A 22,211-nucleotide genomic window follows, 5' to 3' on the forward strand; every position below is an offset into this window, starting at 1 on the left:
TACCATCCCTACAGTGATCATGGTGGGGGCAGCATCATGTCTGGAGGAAATCAGGTACTGCCCATCACCTGCCCATTACCATCCCTACAGTGATCATGGTTGGGGCAGCATCATGTCTGGGGGAATCCAGGCACTGCCCATCACCTGACCAATATCATCCCTACAGTGATCATGGTTGGGGCAGCATCATGTCTGGGGGAAACCAGGTACTGCCCATCACCTGCCCAATACCATCCCTACAGTGATCATGGTGGGGGCAATATCATGTCTGGAGGAAACCAGGCAATGCCCATCACCTGACCAATACCGTCCCTACAGTGATCATGGTGGGGGCAGCATCATGTCTGGGGGAAACCAGGTACTGCCCATCACCTGGCCAATATCATCCCTACAGTGATCATGGTGGGGGCAGCATCATGTCTGGAGGAAATCAGGCACTGCCCATCACCTTCCCAATACCATCCCTACAGTGATCATGGTGGGGGCAGCATCATGTCTGGAGGAAACCAGGCACTGCCCATCACCTGCCCAATACCATCCCTACAGTGATCATGGTGGGGGCAGTATCATGTCTGGAGGAAATCAGGTACTGCCCATCACCTTCCCAATACCATCCCTACAGTGATCATGGTGGGGGCAGCATCATGTCTGGAGGAAACCAGGCACTGCCCATCACCTGCCCAATACCATCCCTACAGTGATCATGGCGGGGGCAGCATCATGTCTGGGGGACACCAGGCACTGCCGATCACCTGCCCAATACCATCCCTACAGTGATCATAGTTGGGGCAGCATCATGTCTGGGGGATACCAGGCACTGCCCATCACCTGCCCAATACCATCCATACAGTGATCATGGTGGGGGCAGTATCATGTCTGGGGGAAACCAGGCACTGCCCATCACCTGACCAATATCATCCCTACAGTGATCATGGTTGGGGCAGCATCATGTCTGGGGGATACCAGGCACTTCCCATCACCTGCCCAAAACCATCCATACAGTGATCATGGTGGGGGCAGTATCATGTCTGGGGGAAACCAGGCACTGCCCATCACCTGACCAATATCATCCCTACAGTGATCATGGTGGGGGCAGTATCATGTCTGGAGGAAACCAGGCAATGCCCATCACCTGACCAATACCATCCCTACAGTGATCATGGTGGGGGCAGCATCATGTCTGGAGGAAACCAGGCACTGCCCATCACCTGCCCAATACCATCCCTACAGTGATCATGGTGGGGGAAGAATCGTGTCTGGAGGAAACCAGGCACTGCCCATCACCTGCCCAATACCATCCCTACAGTGATCATGGTGGGGCAATCATCATGTCTGGAGGAAACCAGGCACTACCCATCGCCTGCACAATACCATCCCTACAGTGATCATGGTGGGGGCAGCATCATGTCTGGGGGGAAACCAGGCACTGCCCATAGCCTGCCCAATACCATCCCTACAGTGATCATGGTGGGGGCAGCATCATGTCTGGAGGAAACCAGGCACTGCCTATCACCTGCCCAATACCATCCCTACAGTGATCATGGTGGGGGCAGCATCATGTCTGGGGGAAACCAGGCACTGCCCATCATCTGCCCAATACCCTCCCTACAGTGATCATGGTGGGGGCAGCATCATGTCTGGTGGAAACCAGGTACTGCCCATTACTTGCCCAATACCATCACTACAGTGATCATGGTGGGGGCAGCATCATGTCTGGGGGAAACCAGACACTGCCCATCACCTGCCCAATACTATCCCTTCAGTGATCATGGTGGGGGCAGCATCATGCTGTGGGGACAGGGAGACTGGTCAGTGTTGAGGACAAGCTGAATGGAGCAAAGTACAGAGATATTCTAAAATTAGTATTCCTTTAGCAACTAATGTAGTTTAACTTGTAGGGCACTTCCAGTTAAATATTTAGGTATACATGCATACACACCAGCCTGACCACATTAATTTATTTACAAAAATGTGTAACTCGATGAGACCTACAAGTTTAAGGGGTTATCCAGGAAAAACTGGCTCCAGAAAGTATCGGGAACCGCCCAGATTAGAAGCAAATCCCCATAGCAAACCTCTTCTACTCTGTGCAATTCCCGAGACAAGCAGAGATGTCAGCAGAGAGCACTGTTGCCAGACAGAAAACAACAACTCAACTTCAGCAGCTGATAATTATTGAAAATATTTTTTAATAGATGTAATGTACAAATCTATGCAAAAATTAACCACACTTCAAGGATATTACCCTAGTGGGTACACCTTTGACCCACAAACATTTTAAAAACCCACCGGAGAGACCAATTGTATCCGGGATAGGTTCCATAACATCGAACCAATCCCAGTACATGGACCAATTCCTACAACCATTTGTACAGCAAACTAAATTTTACCTAAAAGATACCTCTCAAGTTCTGGCCATGGTTGAGGCCTTCCAGTGGGAGGAGAACCACATCATGGCCACACTTGATGTATCTTCATTGTATACTATAATCCAACATGATTTGGGTATAAAAGCTGTTAATTTTTTTTTATTAGGAGGTGATATCAAACCTGAGCAGGTGGACTTTGTAACACAGGCAATCTATTTTATTTTCACTTACAATATTTTTATTTTGAAGGTGATTATTATTTACAGCAGACTGGTACCACCATGGGCACCAGATTCGCGCCAAGTTATGCCAATTTATTTATGGCGGTGTGGGAGGAGGAAAACATCAGTCCAAAAATTGGAGTTAGCATGGTGCTCTGGCGGCGGTACATCGATGATATTTTTTTGATCTGGCAGGGGTGATTGGAAGATTTAAATTTATTTATTCACGGTTTGAACAAAAAATTCTCACAATTTAGTTTTCACTTCCACCATCAGCAATACACAGATATAATTTTTAGATTTAGAAATTAAAGGGAATAAAGGAAGCTTAAAATGTAACACCTTTATAAAACCTACAGCTAAAAATAGTTTTATTGATTTCGAAAGTTGTCATCTACATCGGTGGTTACTTAATGTCCCTAGTGGACAGTACCGCCGTTTAAAAAGGAACTGTATGGAAAACGAACAATTCTTAGAAAAAGCGGATCATTTGACTAGTCAGTTTCGTGAGAAAGGGTACCCACAGGTTGTCTTGCAAAAATCATTAGAAAAAATAAAAGCTCTCGATAGAAAGGATTTTTTTTTACCCCCTAAAGAGCCTATAGTAATAAAAAAATCTATTCCGGAATTCAGAATAGTCTTGCCATTTAACCCCTTAAAGGAGTAGTCCAGTAGTGACTCAGTGGTGAGCAACTTATCCCCTATCCTAAGGATAGGGGATAAGTTGCAGATCGCGGGATGGTCCGACCGCTGGGGCCCCCACGATCTCCTGTACGGAGCCCCGACAGCCCGGGGGAAGGGGGCGTGTCGACCTCCGCACGAGGCGGCGGCCGACACGCCCCCTCAATACAACTCTATGGCAGAGCCGGAGTGCTGCCTTCGGCAATCTCTGGCTCTGCCATAGAGATGTATTGAGGGGGCGTGTCGGCCGCTGCTTCGTGTGGGGGTCGACACCCGCTATCTGGGCGGAGAGCCGTGGGCCCCGTACAGAGAGATCACAGGGGGCCCCAGCGGTCGGACCCCTCGCGATCTCAAACTTATCCCCTATCCTTAGGATAGGGGATAAGTTTTTCACCACTGGACTACCCCTTTAAGAACGCAGCCCTTTTTCACCTTAAGGACTGAGCCCTTTTTCGCAATTCTGACCACCGTCGCTTTACGAACTAATAACGTGAAAACGCTTTTACCGAATATTCTGATTCTGAGATTTTTTTTCGTGACATATTCTACTTTATTTTGGTGCGGCATCCGGAAGTGTCGCGGCGGCTCGGGGTTCTGGCGCTACGCGCCGACATAGAGGAGGCAGTCCACTTATTCCTCAGGTGTAAAGGGTAATACGAAAGTTTCCTATTGGCTCTGTTCATGTATAAATAATGCACTGTTCTTAGAGGACGCCACCCCCAGGACGAAGGTTCGCCGAAACGATCGTAGGGGTGGCGTCACTCCTGCTCTGCTGCTGGTATTGTCAATCACATCTTACGAGTGGTATGCATGTTTGTATTTTTAACTATGTGCACTTTAGAGAGGTCTTTTCCTGACCCTTTGATGTATGCACTTTATCCAATGCACCTTTATTGTATTATAGTAATATGCACATGAGCAGGTAGTGTCGCCCCTTTGTGTCTAACCTCCCACAGTTAGTTTGTTCTTTCCCCTTTTTTATGTTTTTATGGAACCAATAAAAGCAATCATGTTTTAATTCTATTTAAATGACTCCGTTCTCTTGGTGTTTAGTCTTACTTTATTTTGGTGGTAAATTTTCGCCATTACTTGCATCCTTTTTTGGTGAAAAATCCCAAAATTTCATGAAAATTTTGCATTTTTCTAACTTTGAAGCTCTCTGCTTGTAAGGAAAATGGATATTCACAATACATTTTATTTTTCTTCACAAATACAATATGTCCACTTTATGTTGGCATCATAAAATGGACATATTTTTGCTTTTTGAAAAAATTAGAGGGCTTCAAAGAAGCAATTTTAAAAAATGTCATGAAAATTGCTAAATCTGAAGGGACAGATGTTACAGAGCTAAAACTCCTAGCATGCCTGGGCAGTCCAGGTATGCTGAGAGTTGTAGTTTGGCAACATCTGGAGGGCTACCGTTTGGGCACCACTGTAACAGTGGTCTCCAAACTGTGACACTCCAGATGTTGCAAAACTACAACTCCCAGCATGCCCAGACAGCCTTTGGCTGTCTGGGCATGCTGGGAGTTGCAGTTTGGCCTTCCTAGTGGTTGTCACAGTAAAGATTACTTTACTTTCAATTACCCCCCCCCCCCCACCCCACCGTCGCTTCCCTACCTGAGCCAGGATCCAGCAGTCTCCAGCGAAGATCGGGGCGTCCCCAGGCATCTTCTCCTCCAGGTACTGCCCTCCATCTTCTGTCCATGTTTCCCTCGACATCCAGGGGTGGGCAGAACGGGGGGTTGCCATGGCAACCCACTGTCCTGCTCTGCCATTGGTCAGAATCAGTTCTGACCAATGGCAGGGGATTGGAGGAGATCGCAGCACTGCGAACTCACTCCTAGCCCTCAGGATGATCGGGGCTGTCTCTGACAGCTCCGATCATCCCTATTTTCCAGGTGATCAGGTCACCAGAGACCCGATCAGCCCGGAATAGCAGAAAATCGCATGTCTGAATTGACATGCGATTTTCTGCGATCGCCGACATGGGGGGTCCCTGGGCAATGTGCTGGGATGCCTGCTGAATGATTTCAGCAGGCATTCTGGTCATGTCCCCAACCGGCTAGCGCGGGCACCGTATGCATACGCCCCACGTCCTTAAGGACTCAGGATGCAGGGCATATGCATACGCCCGGCGTCCTGAACAGGTTAATAACACATACACAAGGGTAGAACATATTATAAAAAAAATTGGGAAATCTTAAAACAGGATAAAACAATCAGTGAAAAAATACCTCAGCATCCCCCAATTATATACACACGGATTCCCAATTTGGGAATCACTATAGCCCCATCCATTAAACCCACAATCAAACATACCCAAACCCAATCCTGGATGGATACAAGGGGTTTCTTTCGTTGCGGATCCTGTAGTGGTTGTACTACAACAAAGGATGCAAGAAAGACATCCATTGTACATTCCAAGGTAAATGAATTTAAATGGAAAATCGAAGAGTGAATCACATGTAATGCAAAAGGGGTACTATATATTCTAGAGTGCGGATGCCACAAACAATATGTGGGAAGAACCAAACGACAATTAAAGGCCAGGATATCGGAGCATATTAATAATATAAAAAAAGGGGGAGCAGAAACACCCTTTATCATCACACTTTTTGAAAGTTCATAAGAAAGATCCATCTAGTTTGAAGTTTGTGGGTTTCCAAATTATAAAGAATGATTGGCAGGGAGGAAGTTTTATGTTAAAAATGTCAAAAGCCGAGAGCAAGAAAATCGGTTTCTCTGGGTGACGGCGGAGGCCGACTCCAATATTACCAGCATGGTTTGAGTGAACATTATATTATTGGTTTTGTATGATATGTTACAGTGGGGATCAAAAGTTTGGGCACCCCAGGTAAAAATTTGTATTAATGTGCATAAAGAAGCCAAGGAAAGATGGAAAAATCTCCAAAAGGCATCAAATTACAGATTAGACATTCTTATAATATGTCAACAAAAGTTATATTTTATTTCCATCATTTGCACTTTCAAAATAACAAAAAACAAAAAAATGGTGTCTGCAAAAGTTTGTGCACCCTGCAGAATTTATAGCATGCACTGCCCCCTTTGCAAAGCTGAGACCTGCCAGTGTCATGGATTGTTCTCAATCATCATCTGGGAAGACAAAGTGATATCAATCTCAAAGGTTTTAAATGCCCAGACTCATCTGACCTTGTCCCAACAATCAGCACCATGGGTTCTTCTAAGCAGTTTTCTAGAAATCTGAAACTGAAAATAGTTGACGCTCACAAAGCTGGAGAAGGCTATAAGAAGATGTTTTCAGATATCAATATCCTCTGTTTGAAATGTAATTAAGAAATGGCAGTCATCAGAAATAGTGGAAGTTAAAGCAAGATCTGGAAGACCAAGAAAAATATCAGACAGAACAGCTCGCAGGATTATGAGAAAAACTATTCAAAACCCACGTTTGACTGCACAATCCCTCCAGAAAGATCTGGCAGACACTGAAGTTGTGGTACACTATTCCACTATAAAGAGATACTTGTACAAATATGGTCTTCATGGAAGAGTCATCAGAAGAAAACCTCTTCTACGTCCTCACCACAAAAATCAGCGTTTGACCTTTGCAAATGAACATATAGACAAGCCTGATGCATTTTGGAAACAAGTTCTGTGGACCAATGAGGTTAAAATTTAACTTTTTGGCCGGAATGAGGTACGTTTGAAGAAGAAGGGGAACAGAATTTAATGAAAAGAACCTCTGTCCAACTGTTAAGCATGGGGGTGGATCAATCATGCTTTGTATTGCAGCAATTGGCACAGGGAACATCTCACGAGTAGAAGGAAAAATGGATTCAATAAAATTTCAGCAAATTTTGGATGCTAACTTGATGCCATCTGTGAAAAAGCTGAAGTTAAAGAGAGGATGGCTTCTACAGATGGATAATGATCCTAAACACACCTTGAAATCCACGAGGGATTACATCAAGAGGCTTAAACTGACGGTTTTGCCATGACCTTCACAATCTCCTGATCTCAACATAATTTAAAATCTCTGGATAGACCTTAAAAGAGCAGTGCGTGACAGACAGACCAGAAATCTCAAAGAACTGGAAGACTTTTGTAAGGAAGAATGGGCAAAGATACCTCAAACAAGACTTGAAAGACTCTTGGTCGGTTGAAGTACCCCTTTAACTTTCTGGAGCCAGTTGATATATATAAAAAAAAAGTTTTTTCCTGGAATACCCCTTTAACTATGTTAGTTGAGATGGAACTTTAGAAAGTTCTGCGGACCTTATAAAAGAGCAAAAAATAGGAGAACGCTGCACAGGATCCCCTTAATTTATTATTCCATCAAGATTCTGCAGGTGTTGGTGCAAACAAGGAAGTAGTTTGGTTAAATGCCCCTCTGATGTGTTTAATAGATGAAATGGATTCCATCACCTGGGCTTACATTGACCATATTCACAACAAGAAAAAAAAAAAATCACCGAAACAACAATTGTGTATGAATTAGGGGGTCACCGAAAAAACACTAAGACTTAACCTTTAATATAGTTCATATAAAATGGGAGAAAAAACCTCCTCAATAACCATCAAGAAAAAGAAAAAAGACAAAAACAGTGAAGTGACAATAAGGACACCATTGGGGTCCCCATCACTCCACCAGGATAAACAATCAATACTTAAATATATCCTAAACAGCCATTGATACAGTATAGATTAGAGATGAGCAAATCGAAGTTGACGAACCCGAATTCGTTACGAATTTCATGAAAAATTCGATTTGCGACGAATGCGAATTTCACCACGATTCTATCGCACGAATTGCTTCATTAAACTCAATTTTACAGCGTTCCAGGCTATTGGGGACCTAAGATGGCGGATCCACATGTGAGTACATGGGGCAGGGGATTATGGGAGGGCGGGAAACAGCGGCGGGAATGAGGGAGGGCGGGAAACAGCGGCGGGAATGAAGGTAGGCGGGCTGACCCTGAATCACATGCGAGATGCAGCCTGTCAGTGTTCACTGACCCCTGTGATGTCACAGCCCCTATATAATCGGCGGCCATCTTGCCTCTCTTCATGTCATCTATGCAGTCAGATGGAGAGGACAGGACTGTGTGTGTGTGAATAGCTCATACCACAGCGTTACACTGCAACTGCTAGTCACATCAGCATTAGGGAAAGGCAGGAGTGCAGAGTGCTGTGCTGTTACTCTGAGAAGGATCATTGATTGCTAAACCTCCTATTCACGTTATTGAGCATTGCAGCAGAGAGGGGCAGATAGCTGTCAGCTGCCTCATACACATCTCCAAGCTGCCTCAACTTTATCAACCATCTTATTTTTCAGCCCAATTGAGTTTATTTTTATTTGCTCCACAAATCTTCTTCTGCTCAGAATTGCAATTTAGGGTTTAATCCCTGGATTTTGTTTTTGTGGTGCTGCACTGTTGGGTCCTGCTGCTGTTCAGAAATACGTGATTGTTCAGTGGACTGTAGTGCATTTGTACCATTTTGTACCTGTTAATCTGTCAAGCGGCTACATACTGTGCAAGTCCAAACAATACTATTCACTGTGTTTTTTTAAATAGTTTTTTCTGCGTATAGTTACGCATATATAACTGCCCTCATCAGTGCATACCGCATAGGTACATCCAAGTATTGTACCATTTAGTACCTGTTAAGCTGTCAAGGTGCTCTATACCATCAAAGTCCAAAGAATAGTATCCACCGGCTGGTGTATTACAAAAATACAGAGTTTTTTTTTCTGCTAATAGGCATATTACTGCCCTCCTCACTGCAACATTGATCTTTAAATGTAAGAGGTTATGAAACCCTCTTGGGTACTGCGAATGCCTCGTCCATACTCATTCTGTGTCTTTCAGGAACTACTTGCTTCCCTGCCCTCAGGCTTTAGGCCTTCAAATTTTGGATGTTTAGCAGTAGCTAAATACATGCTTAATGCAAATTTCAACATTGACTTTTAAATGTAAGGGGATGGTTATGAAACCCTCTTGGGTACTGCTCCTGACTGCTCCTGACTCATTCTGTGTCTTTCAGGAACTACTTGCCTCCCTGATGCCTCAGGCCTTGGGCCTTCAATTTTTGGATGTTTAGCAGTAGCTAATACATGCTTAATGCAAATTTCAACAATGATCTTTAAATTCTCGGCGCTCTGCTAGGGCCTTCTCCTACCCCGCCGGGGCCGATCCGAGGAACTCACTAAACCATCCAATCGGTAGTAGAGACATGCGGTGTGTACAAAGGGCAGGGACTTAATGAACCCGAGCTTATGACTGGTGCTTAGTTGTGATTCTTCTTTCCTGGCAAATAATTGCAATCCCTGATCCCTATCGCGAGGGGGGCTCAGCGGGTTACCCGCACATGTCGGTGAAAGATAGACACACGCTGGTCTGTTCAGTGTAGCGCGCGTGCAGCCCCGGACATCTGAGGGCATAAGATCTCGCGAGTGATTGTGCAATGTAAGGGGTTATTAAAGCCTCTTGGGTACTGCTGATGCCTACTCCTGACTGCTCCTGTGTCTTTCAGGAACTACTTGACTTCATGATGCTTCTGGGCTTGGGCCTTTAATTTTAGGATTTTTGAAATACATACATACATGCTTAATAAAAATTTCAACATTTATGGTGCAGTGTATGGGGTTTTTAAACACTCTTGGGTAGTGTTTTATTCAAATTTTCTGATAATTATCACAATAATAAACTTGAATTTTCCACAATAATAACCATTACACCATTGAACGATTGTTGTGTGTGATTTTTTAAGTAAAATAAAAAAAAAAATACGTAGAGGGATGAACTCTTCTTCTTTATTTCATAAAAAATTATTTTAGAGAAGAATGTCTTTTGGTGGTCCACCGTCCTGCATTATAGAGTCTTCTGGACTCTTGGATATGCGCTTGCTCTTAAACAAAGGTACAAAAACAAAAAATGGCCGGTCAGGGCTATGGAGACGTTGCGCCTACATCTCACGGTCACATGAGCCCTGTGGGTGCTTGTGAGATTAGGTCCTTTGTACCCACACGGCGGGGTCCGGGACTCAAATTTTAATTTAAACTTCAAATAAAAAAAATCAGACATTTCAATGGTCTCCTCATGCTGCAGCCAACTCCAGGCTGCGTCATTCTGGTAATATATAGAGAGCACTCGCTGTCCTAAATTTTCGTTAACATTTTTCGTCAAAAATGTTTGTCTTTTTTATTAAGGATTGTGAAGCTTTGGTGCGTACTCATGCATCAGCCAACTCCAGCCTGTGTCATTCAGGCAATATAAGGTTAACTGATGGCGCTGCTGGGCCTGGGTCTGGGAATTTCAAATGTTCTCATAGGTAGCACCCGCTATCCATAAGTCTTCTTCATAAATTTCTACAATTGTTGTGTTTTTTTTTAGGGATTGTGAAGCCCTAGTGTATACTCATGCATCAGCCAACTCCAGGCTGTGTCATTCAGACAATATATAGGTAGCACCCGCTGTCCTAAATATTCTTAAAATTATTTTTAAAATGGTTGTTTTTTCTTTGGATTCTGAAGCCCTGGTGTGTACTCAATGCTGCTTCCTGCTCCACTCTGTCAGCCCGTTGGTCCTGTGACAGTGTGCTACTCCACCTCCACATCCTCCTCTGTGTCTTAAGCCTCCACTGCCCGGACAAGTCTCAGTGGCCCTTCCATGTGTGCTGGTCATGGCGGTGTCACGCTGTTCGTCACATGGTTTGCCTTGGCGAAAAGTCTTGGAAACAATGGCCGGTCAGGGCAATGGAGACGTTTCGCCTAAATCTCACGGCCACATGAGCCCTGTGGGGGCTTGTTGGATTTGGTCCTTCGTACCCACACGCTGGGGTCCGGGACACGCAAAGGTTGTTTTAAATTTCAAATAAAAAAATGATGGCGCTGCTGGGCCTGGGTCTGTTAATTTCAAATTTTCTCATGGGTAGCACCCGCTATCCAAAATCTTTTTCAAAAATTTCTAAAATTGTGGTGTTTTTTGGGGGGGATTGTGAAGCCCTGGTGTGAACTCGTGCATCAGCCAACTCCAGGCTGTGTCATTCAGGCAATATATGGTTTACTGATGCCGCTGTTGGGCCTGGGTCTGGTAATTTCAAATTTTCTCATAGGTAGCACCCGCTATCCAAAATCTTCGGTTTAAATTTCTTAATTCATTTTTTAATCTTAGGGATTGTGAAGGCCTAGTTGCCTACTCATGCTGGTGGCAACTCCGGGCTGTGCCATTCATCCACTATATGGTCTCCTCATGCTGCCAACACCTCCATGCTGTGCCATTCAGCCACTATATGGTGTCCTCATGCTTCAGCTTCATCCAAGCTGTGTCTGTTACGCCTAGCGCTCCGGGTCCCCGCTCCTCCCCGGAGCGCTCACGGCGTCTTTCTCCCTGCAGCGCCCCGGTCAGTCCCGCTGACCGGGAGCGCTGCACTGTCATGGCCGTTGGGGATGCGATTCGCACAGCGGGACGCGCCCGCTCGCGAGTCGCATCCCAGGTCACTTACCCGTCCCGGTCCCCTGCTGTCATGTGCTGGCGCGCGCGGCTCCGCTCTCTAGGGCGCGCGCGCGCCAGCTCTCTGAGACTTAAAGGGCCAGTGCACCAATGATTGGTGCCTGGCCCAATTAGCTTAATTGGCTTCCACCTGCTCCCTGGCTATATCTGATCTCCTCCCTTGCACTCCCTTGCCGGATCTTGTTGCCTTGTGCCAGTAAAAGCGTTTAGTGTGTCCAAAGCCTGTGTACCTGAACTTCTGCTATCCATCCTGACTACGAACCTTGCCGCCTGCCCCCGACCTTCTGCTACGTCTGACCTTGCCTCTGCCTAGTCCTTCTGTCCCACGCCTTCTCAGCAGTCAGCGAGGTTGAGCCGTTGCTAGTGGATACGACCTGGTTGCTACTGCCGCAGCAAGACCATCCCGCTTTGCGGCGGGCTCTGGTGAAAACCAGTAGCCTCTTAGAACCGGTCCACTAGCACAGTCCACGCCAATCCCTCGCTGACACAGCGGATCCACAACCCGTAAGCCGAATCGTGACAGTAGATCCGGCCATGGATCCCGCTGAGGTGCCGCTGCCAAGTCTCGCTGATCTTCCCACGGTGGTCGCTCAGCAATCGCAGCAGATTGCCCAACAAGGACAGCAGCTGTCGCAGTTGACCGCCATGTTACAGCAACTTCTGCCTCTGCTACAGCAGCAACCATCTCCTCCGCCAGCTCCTGCACCTCCTCCGCAGCGAGTGGCCGCTCCTAACCTCCGCTTGTCCCTGCCGGACAAATTTGATGGGGACTCTAAACTCTGCCGTGGATTTTTGTCTCAGTGTTCCCTGCATATGGAGATGATGTCGGACTTGTTTCCTTCAGAACGGTCTAAGGTGGCGTTCGTAGTAAGCCTTCTTTCAGGAAAGGCCTTGTCTTGGGCCACACCGCTCTGGGACCGCAATGATCCTGCCACAGCCACAGTCCAGGCCTTCTTCGCTGAACTCCGGAGTGTCTTCGAGGAGCCAGCCCGAGCTTCTTCTGCCGAGACTGCCCTGTTGAACCTGGTCCAGGGTAATTCTTCAGTGGGCGAGTAAGCCATCCAATTTCGTACTCTTGCTTCCGAGTTATCATGGAATAACGAGGCTCTCTGCGCGACCTTTAAAAAAGGCCTATCCAGTCGCATCAAGGATGTGCTGGCCGCACGAGAGGTTCCTGCCAACCTCCAAGAACTCATCCATTTGGCTACCCGCATTGACATGCGTTTTTCTGAGCGACACCAAGAGCTCCGCCAGGAAAAAGACTTAGATCTCTGGGTACCTCTCCCACAGCATCCTTTGCAGTCTACGCCTGGGCCTCCCGCCGAGGAGGCCATGCAAGTGGATCGGTCTCGCCTGACCCAGGAAGAAAGGAATCGCCGTAGAGAAGAAAATCTCTGTCTGTACTGTGCCAGTACCGAGCATTTCTTGGTGGATTGCCCTATCCGTCCTCCACGCCTGGGAAACGCACGCACGCACCCAGCTCACGTGGGTGTGGCGTCTCTTGGCTCTAAGTCTGCTTCTCCACGTCTCACGGTGCCCGTGCGGATCTCTTCTTCAGCCAACTCCTCCCTCTCAGCCGTGGCCTGCTTGGACTCTGGTGCCTCTGGAAATTTTATATTGGAGTCCTTTGTGAATAAATTCAGCATCCCGGTGACCCGTCTCGTCAAGCCGCTCTACATTTCCGCGGTCAACGGAGCCAGATTGGACTGCACCGTGCGTTACCGCACAGAACCCCTCCTCATGTCTATTGGACCCCACCTCGAGAGGATTGAGCTCTTCGTTCTCCCCGGCTGTACCTCTGAGGTCCTCCTCGGTCTGCCATGGCTCCGGCTTCATTCGCCCACCCTCGATTGGACCACCGGGGAGATCAAGTACTGGGACTCTGCCTGCCACAGGAAGTGCCTCTCCCCCCCTCCCAGTCCCGTCAGGCAAGCCTCTGTGCCTCCTCATGGCTCCCGTCCTTGTGTCTCCCTGCCCCGTGCCAAGCTTCACCCTCTGCCCTCCCTCCCCATTCCTACTCCTGCTGTACTGCCTGCCATTGAGGAAACCATCCATTCTTTCCCGGTGTCCTCATCCCAGGGGAGGCAGTCACCGGACAAAAAAAAGGGGAGACCTAAGGGGGGGGGTACTGTTACGCCTAGCGCTCCGGGTCCCCGCTCCTCCCCGGAGCGCTCACGGCGTCTTTCTCCCTGCAGCGCCCCGGTCAGTCCCGCTGACCGGGAGCGCTGCACTGTCATGGCCGTTGGGGATGCGATTCGCACAGCGGGACGCGCCCGCTCGCGAGTCGCATCCCAGGTCACTTACCCGTCCCGGTCCCCTGCTGTCATGTGCTGGCGCGCGCGGCTCCGCTCTCTAGGGCGCGCGCGCGCCAGCTCTCTGAGACTTAAAGGGCCAGTGCACCAATGATTGGTGCCTGGCCCAATTAGCTTAATTGGCTTCCACCTGCTCCCTGGCTATATCTGATCTCCTCCCTTGCACTCCCTTGCAGGATCTTGTTGCCTTGTGCCAGTGAAAGCGTTTAGTGTGTCCAAAGCCTGTGTACCTGAACTTCTGCTATCCATCCTGACTACGAACCTTGCCGCCTGCCCCCGACCTTCTGCTACGTCTGACCTTGCCTCTGCCTAGTCCTTCTGTCCCACGCCTTCTCAGCAGTCAGCGAGGTTGAGCCGTTGCTAGTGGATACGACCTGGTTGCTACTGCCGCAGCAAGACCATCCCGCTTCACGGCGGGCTCTGGTGAAAACCAGTAGCCTCTTAGAACCGGTCCACTAGCACGGTCCACGCCAATCCCTCGCTGACACAGCGGATCCACAACCCGTAAGCCGAATCGTGACAGTGTCATTCAGCCACTATATGGTGTCCTTATGCTTCAGCTTCATCCAAGCTGTGTCATTCAGCCACTATATGGTCTCCTCATGCTGCCAACACCTCCACGCTGTGCCATTCAGCCACTATATGGTCTCCTCATGCTGCCAACACATCCACGCTGTGCCATTCAGCCACTATATGGTGTCCTCATGCTGCCAACACATCCACGCTGTGTCATTCAGCCACTATATGGTCTCCTCATGCTGCCAACACCTCCACACTGTGCCATTCAGTCACTATATGGTGTCCTCATGCTGCCAAAACCTCCATTCTGTGGCATTCAGCCACTATATGGTGTCCTCATGCTGCCAACACCTCCATGCTGTGCCATTCAGCCACTATATGGTCTCCTCATGCTGCCAACACATCCAAGCTGTGTCATTCAGCCACTATATGGTGTCCTCATGCTTCAGCCTCATCCAAGCTGTGTCATTCAGCCACTATATGGTGTCCTCATGCTTCAGCCTCATCCAAGCTGTGCCATTCATCCACTATATGGTCTCCTCATGCTGCCAACACCTCCACACTGTGCCATTCAGCCACTATATGGTCTCCTCATGCTGCCAACACATCCACGCTGTGCCATTCAGCCACTATATGGTGTCCTCATGCTGCCAACACCTCCACGCTGTGCCATTCAGCCACTATATGGTCTCCTCATGCTGCCAACACATCCAAGCTGTGTCATTCAGCCACTATATGGTCTCCTCATGCTGCCAACACTTCCACGCTGTGTCATTCAGCCACTATATGGTCTCCTCATGCTGCCAACACCTCCACACTGTGTCATTCAGCCACTATATGGTGTCCTCATGCTGCCAAAACCTCCATTCTGTGTCATTCAGCCACTATATGGTGTCCTCATGCTGCCAACACCTCCACGCTGTCATTCAGCCACTATATGGTGTCCTCATGCTTCAGCCTCATCCAAGCTGTGTCATTCAGCCACTATATGGTCTCCTCATGCTTCAGCTTCATCCAAGCTGTGTCATTCAGCCACTATATGATGTCCTCATGCTGCCAACACCTCCACACTGTGTCATTCAGTCACTATATGGTCTCCTCTTGCTACCAACACCACCACGCTGTGTCATTCAGTCACTATATGGTCTACTGACACTGATGCCACCACCAGGCTCTGTCATTGTGCTGCTGTGCGGCAGTGATTCTAAAAGCGATGCCGGTAATCTGCATGCTATTCTGAATAACAGTATTATTTCACTACCCCAGCACACTCCATATCCTTTTTAGTACACAGCAAAGTGTTCTATACCCCTATAGAGGCTGTATTTAGGCTAGAAATAGCCAATTTTAATATAGATTTGCCGCAAAAAAATTCGGATCGAAACAAACTTTTCCGGCAAATTCGGCAAATCGGACGAATCGAATTTTTGAAAAGTTCGCTCATCTATAGATGTAACAAAATACCTCACTAAGGGTGGGGTATAGGTGAGGAAAAATCAAGGGAAAGTCCTAGGGGAATCGGTAAGGCCCAACAGGTGTATTGGCCACTACTTGACACCCTCCCTGGTGAACCCTTTTTGTTGATGGTTTTTGAGGAGGTTTTTTCTCCCATTTTATATTCACAACAAGCCCAGAGAAAACATCTGAAATATAAAACCTAGATAAACCATGACATTTTTCATCAATTTAACATTAAATCCAGTCTGTGATTTAAGCCCTTCAGATTTCGGATGATCTGTAGTCAAGATTTAGACCCAGAAACCCTAAGAAATGTTGCCCTATTATCCCCCTTTTATTGGGTGAACAACCTCTTAATACCAGTAATCGATACCTGACCAAAATGTTTTGCATTGTGTGGAGTGTCCCTGGTTCCAATACGTGGCCCCATAAATGTGTTCTTGTAACCTAACATTGGCCCATATATTTGTTGCAAAATATGTAAATATTGTGACATGAAGGGGAAAAAAACTTACAAATAAACCTCCTGAAAATGAGCCCTTTGTGTTGCTTTTCCTCATCATTTTCAAGATCTCTGCTTGCTGCAAACTGAAAAATTCAATTCGGCCAATTAACAACATTTTTCAAAATTTGTTTTGGTCAGAATCTATTTGCAGCATATTGCTATTAAAAATGGCAAATTCTGGCCTGCAGAGAGGCTCAATAGTGGTGTAGAACACTTTGCCTTGTCGTAACACGCATATGGAGTGTGCTGGGGTAGTGAAATAATACTGTTATTCAATATGACATGCAGATCAGAGGCGTCGCTATTAGAATCACTGCCGCAGAGCGGCACAATGACACAGCCTGGAGGTGGCATCAGTATGAGGACACCATATAGTGGCTGAATGACACAGCCTGGAGGTGGCGGCAGCATGAGGACACCATATAGTGGCTGAATGACACAGCCTGGAGGTGGCGGAAGCATGAGGAGACCATATAGTGGCTGAATGACACAACGTGGAGGTGGCGGCAGCATGAGGACACCATATAGTGGCTGAATGACACAGCCTGGAGGTGGCAGCAGCAGCATCAGGAGTCCTGAAAGTGACCCAGTGACATAGTGGGGTGTTGGGTGGCAATACCAGTACCCGGTGCCGAAGGTGGGTGAAGAAAGGAGAACTTGTGTGGAATCTGGCGGGTGGCAGGATCAGAATAGTAGCTGAGGCAGGTAGGCAGGAGAAAACTATCTCTTTTGTAAAAGTGTTAGTGTGCACAAGTAATTATTGAGGATATGCATTACGTAAGACTTAACTTTTAATAATATGCTTAGGATAAAATATATGGACCCCAAATTTTTTTTTAAATCAATCAAAAGTAAAGATGTGTAAAAAATACCATGTGCCACCTACATCACCAAGTATTGATGTGATGCAAAGACCTCTAAAAGGTGGAAGGGAACAACGTATGGTCCATTGTAATGGGTGAGGGTAAAATCTTCCCCTGTAAGGCCCTACTCTTGCATTATTAATGCCGCCCTTTTTAACACTTTCCTCGAAAAGGTGGAAGGGAATAATGTATTGTCCATTTTCCCTTGTAAGGCCCTACCCTATTAATTCCCTTCTTGGCAATTGTTACTCACCCTAAAAAGGCCGGCCCCACACAGAAACCTCTCCCTATTTTCTCCTAAAAACCCTGGGAAATGGCAGTGTTTGTAGGGGGAAATAGGAAGAGGTTCCTGTGTGGGGCCGCCCTTTTTAGGGTGAGTAACAATTGCCAAGAAGGGAATTAATAATGTGAGAGTAGGGCCTTACAGGGGAAGTTTTACCCCACCAGTTACAATGGACCATACGTTGTTCCCTTCCACCTTTTAGAGGTCTTTGTATCACATCAATACTTGGTGGTGTAGGTGGCACAAGGTGTTTTTTGCTCACCTTTCCTTTTGTTAATGTCTGTAACTGGGGATCAGCGCCTTAAATCTGTTTGGCACGATCCATATTTGTGAAGTGTTGGTGTAGCAGCATGGTCAATCTACTTTGAGGCATCAGGCATTGGTGGATGGAAATCCTGGCTGATCCATCCCTGATTCATCTTCACAAAGGTCAGTCTCTCCACATTTTTTGTAGACAGACGAGTTCTCCTTGGGGTGACTATGGCCCCGGCCGCACTAAACACCCACTCTGATGGCACACTACTGGCTGGGCAGGACAGCTTTTCCAAGGCAAACTCTGCTAGTTGCGGCCACAAATCAAGTTTGGCTGCCCAGAAGTCCAGCAGATCTTCAAGGTGTGTTGGCATGGCCATGTCAAGGTATGCCACCACCTGCTGGTTCAGGTCCTGCTCCAAGTCTACCTGCTGCTGATGAGTTGCTTCACAATGCGGGTGAAGAAAGCTACTCATCAGCGACTGTAGACTCAGGCTGCTGCTGATTGAGCTGGTACTGCTCCTGCCACCCCTCCCCTCCCCAGCAGCCATGGCAGTGGAAGGTGAGCGCAGAGGGCCCCCCCGAGTCAGACCTGCGAGTGGATGGACCATGTCGCCCATAGGCATCGGCCAACTGGTTACATAGGATGCCTCTGTAGATGGTCAGTTTGTCCTCCCTCTCAGTGGGTGCAAAAAAGGCCCCTATTTTGTGATGGTAGCAAGGGTCTAATAAGGTGGAGATCCAGAAGTCATCCCGCTGCTGAATGGTGACAATTCGGGGGTCACTATGCAAGCAACTGAGCATGCATCGTGCCATTTGCGCCAGTGACTCGGAGGGATTCCCTGCCTCCATCTTCACTGTATACTGCCACGGTGTGTCTGGGTCCTCTGTCTCGCCTTCCTCATAATCCTCCAGCTCACTATGCAGCACAAAGTCGCTGTGTACTATACCCAAAATAGCATTCTCTCTCTCTCTCTCAATCTCACTCCATTCCCTATCAGTACTGCTAGGCTGGATTTGGGCTTGAGGTGAATCGCTGCTGTAAAAATGCTTTTCTGTGTAACACACACTGCTCTCTGTCCCTCTCTCTCTTTGTAATAAAAGGCTAAAGTGACTGGCCACAATATGGCTGCAGATTATATAGGGCTGTTGTCACGATTCGGCTGGCTGGAGGTGGATCCTCTGTGCCAGAGAGGGATTGGCGTGGACCGTGTCGGTGGACCGGTTCTAAGTTGCTACTGGTATTCACCAGAGCCCGCCGCAAAGCGGGATGGTCTTGCAGCGGCGGTAGCAACCAGGTCGTATCCACCGGCAACGGCTCAACCTCTCTGACTGCTGAGATATGCGCGGTACAAGGGAGTAGACAAGAGCAAGGTCGGACGTAGCAGAAGGTCAGGGCAGGCAGCAAGGATCGTAGTCAGGGGCAACGGCAGGAGGTCTGGAACACAGGCTAGGAACACACAAGGAAACGCTTTCACTGGCACAATGGCAACAAGATCCGGCAAGGAAGTGCAGGGGAAGTGAGGTATAAGTAGGGAAGTGCACAGGTGAAGGTACTGATTAAAACCTCATGCGCCAATCAGTGGTGCACCGGCCCTTTAAATCGCAAAGACCCGGCGCTCGCGCGCCCTAAGGAGCGGGGCTGCGCGCGCCGGGATGGCACAGACGGGGAACGGGTCTGGTAAGCAAGTCGGGATGCGTATCACGAGCGGGCGCGTCCGGCATCGCGAATTGCATCCCGTCTGGGAACATTATCGCAGCGCACACGGTCGGCAGGTCTGACCGGGGCGCTGCGAATAGGAGAACGCTGTGAGCGCTCCGGCGAGAAGCGGGGACCCGGAGCGCTCGGCGTAACAGTTGTGATATCACAGGGGTGACTGGCTGCTGATAGGCTGCATCCTGCATGTGATTCAGGGTCATTCCCGCCTACCCTTGTTCCAGCCTTCCCAGGATTCCTGGTCCCATGTCCTCACATGTGGATCCACCATTTTAGATGCCCTGGAGCCTGGACCGCACTAAATGGAGTTCAATTAAGCGATTTTTCTTGAAATTCGTGACAAATTCAGATTTGATTTGCTCATGCCTAATTGTGGGCACTGAATGGGTTAATGATAAAATCTCTGAAGATCTAGAGTTTTCAAGGGGTTACATATTATATCCCTGAAGGTTTAGGAGATTTAAGGGATTAATGATAAAATACCTTGAAATCTAGACTTTTAAAGTGGGTATTTATAAAATTCCTGGGGTCTAAAGCATTGAAGGGGTTAACAACATCTCTGGAGGTCTTGGGAACAAAGGGGGTTAATGATAACATCCCTGAAGAAATGGGGCACCAAAGGGGTTAAAATTAATATCCCTGGGGTCTGGATTACTGAAGGGGTTAATGATAACATCTCTGGTGGTCTAGGGCATTAAATGGGTTAGTGATAACATCATAAGGGGTCTAGGGCATTGAAGGGGTTAATGATAAGATCCCTGAATATGTAGGGCATTTAAGTGGTAATAATAATATCTTTGGTCTGGGGCATTGACGGGGTTAACTATACCATCACTGAAGGTCAATGAGATTTAAGGGGTTAATTATACAATTCCTGGAGGTCTAGGTCATTGAGGGGGTTAATGATAACATCTCTGGTGGTCTACGGCATTGAAGGGGTTACTGATAACATCCTTGAAATGCCAGGGCATTTAAGGGGTTAAGGGCAACATCCCTGGAGGTTTTAGGAATTAACCCCATCTCTGGTGGTCCAGTGAACTAAATGGGTTAATGATGACATCTCTGTAGGTCTGGGGCACTAAATGGGTTAATGATGACATCCCTGTAGGTCTGGGGCACTAAATGGGTTAATGAAGACATCCCTGTAGGTCTGGGGCACTAAAGGGGTTAATGATGACATCCCTGTATGTCTGGGGGCACTGAAGGGGTTAATGATAGCATCACTGGTGGCCTAGGGCATAAAGGGAGTAATAATTACATCCCTGAAGGTCTTGGGCCTTAAGGGGTTAATAACATTCCTAGAGGTCTATGGCTTTCAAGGGGTTAATGATAGCAACCCCTTTGTGTTGCTGTTCCTCACCATTTTCTGTTGGCTGCCAGAGGATTTGAACACTTTAGTTTGGGCTTCTGAGGGTTTGTTACAATTGTATCCAGACGCCGCACAGACTGATACATTGTAACAATCAGTGAGACCAGAAGATGAGATTTGTGCAGCTGCTCTTTTGAAACATTCCTGGAGGTCTAGGATGCTGAAGGGGTTAATGAGAACATTTCTGGAGATTTTACACACTGAAACATCCCTGAAGGTCTATGGTGTTTAGGCGTTGATGATAAAATCCCTGGTTGTCTAGAGTTTGAGAAGGGGTTAATTATAAAATCCCCAGGGGACTTGGGCAATGAAGGGGTTGACAACATCTCTGGAGGTCTTGGACACTGAAGGGGTTAATGATAACATCCCTGATGGTCTAGGCATGTTGTGCTAAGCCAGTGTTTTCCAACCAATGTGCCCTCAGCTGTTGCAAAACTACAACTCCCAGCATGCCCAGACAGTCGTTTAAAGGGTTAATAACAACATCCTTGGAGGTCTAGGGCACTAAAGTGTTAACTATAACATTCCTGTGGGTCTAGGGCACTGAAGCGATTAACTAACATCCCCAAAGGTCTAGGGCATTTAAGGGGTTAAAGGGGTTATCCAGGAAAAAACTTTTTTATATATAAATCAACTACCTCCAGAAAGTTAAACAGAGTTGTAAATTACTTCCATTAAAAAATCTTAATCCTTTCAGTACTTATGAGCTGATGAAGTTGAGTTGTTCTTTTATGTCTAAGTGCTCTCTGATGACACGTGTCTCAGGAAACCCCCAGTTTAGAAGCAAATCCCCATAGCAAACTCTTCTAAACTGGGCAGTTCCCGAGACACGTCATCAGAGAGGACTTAGACAGAAAAGAACAACCTTAACTTCAGCAGCTCATAAGTACTGAAATGATTAAGATTTTTTAATAGAAGTAATTTACAAATCTGTTTAACTTTCTGGAGCCAGTTGATATATAAAAAAAAGTTTTTTCCTGGATAACCCCTTTAATAATAACATCCCTGGCGTTGAAACGGTTAATGATAGTATCCCTGAAGGCATAGAGCACGGAAGGGTTATTGATAACATCCATGAAGATCTAGGGCACTAAAGGGGTTAATGATAACATCTCTGGATGTCTTGGACATTGAAGGGGTTAATGAGAACATTATTTAAGGTCTAGG

Source organism: Hyla sarda, unplaced genomic scaffold (genome assembly GCF_029499605.1).
Source record: "Hyla sarda isolate aHylSar1 unplaced genomic scaffold, aHylSar1.hap1 scaffold_211, whole genome shotgun sequence".
Classification (NCBI taxonomy): Eukaryota; Metazoa; Chordata; class Amphibia; order Anura; family Hylidae; genus Hyla; species Hyla sarda.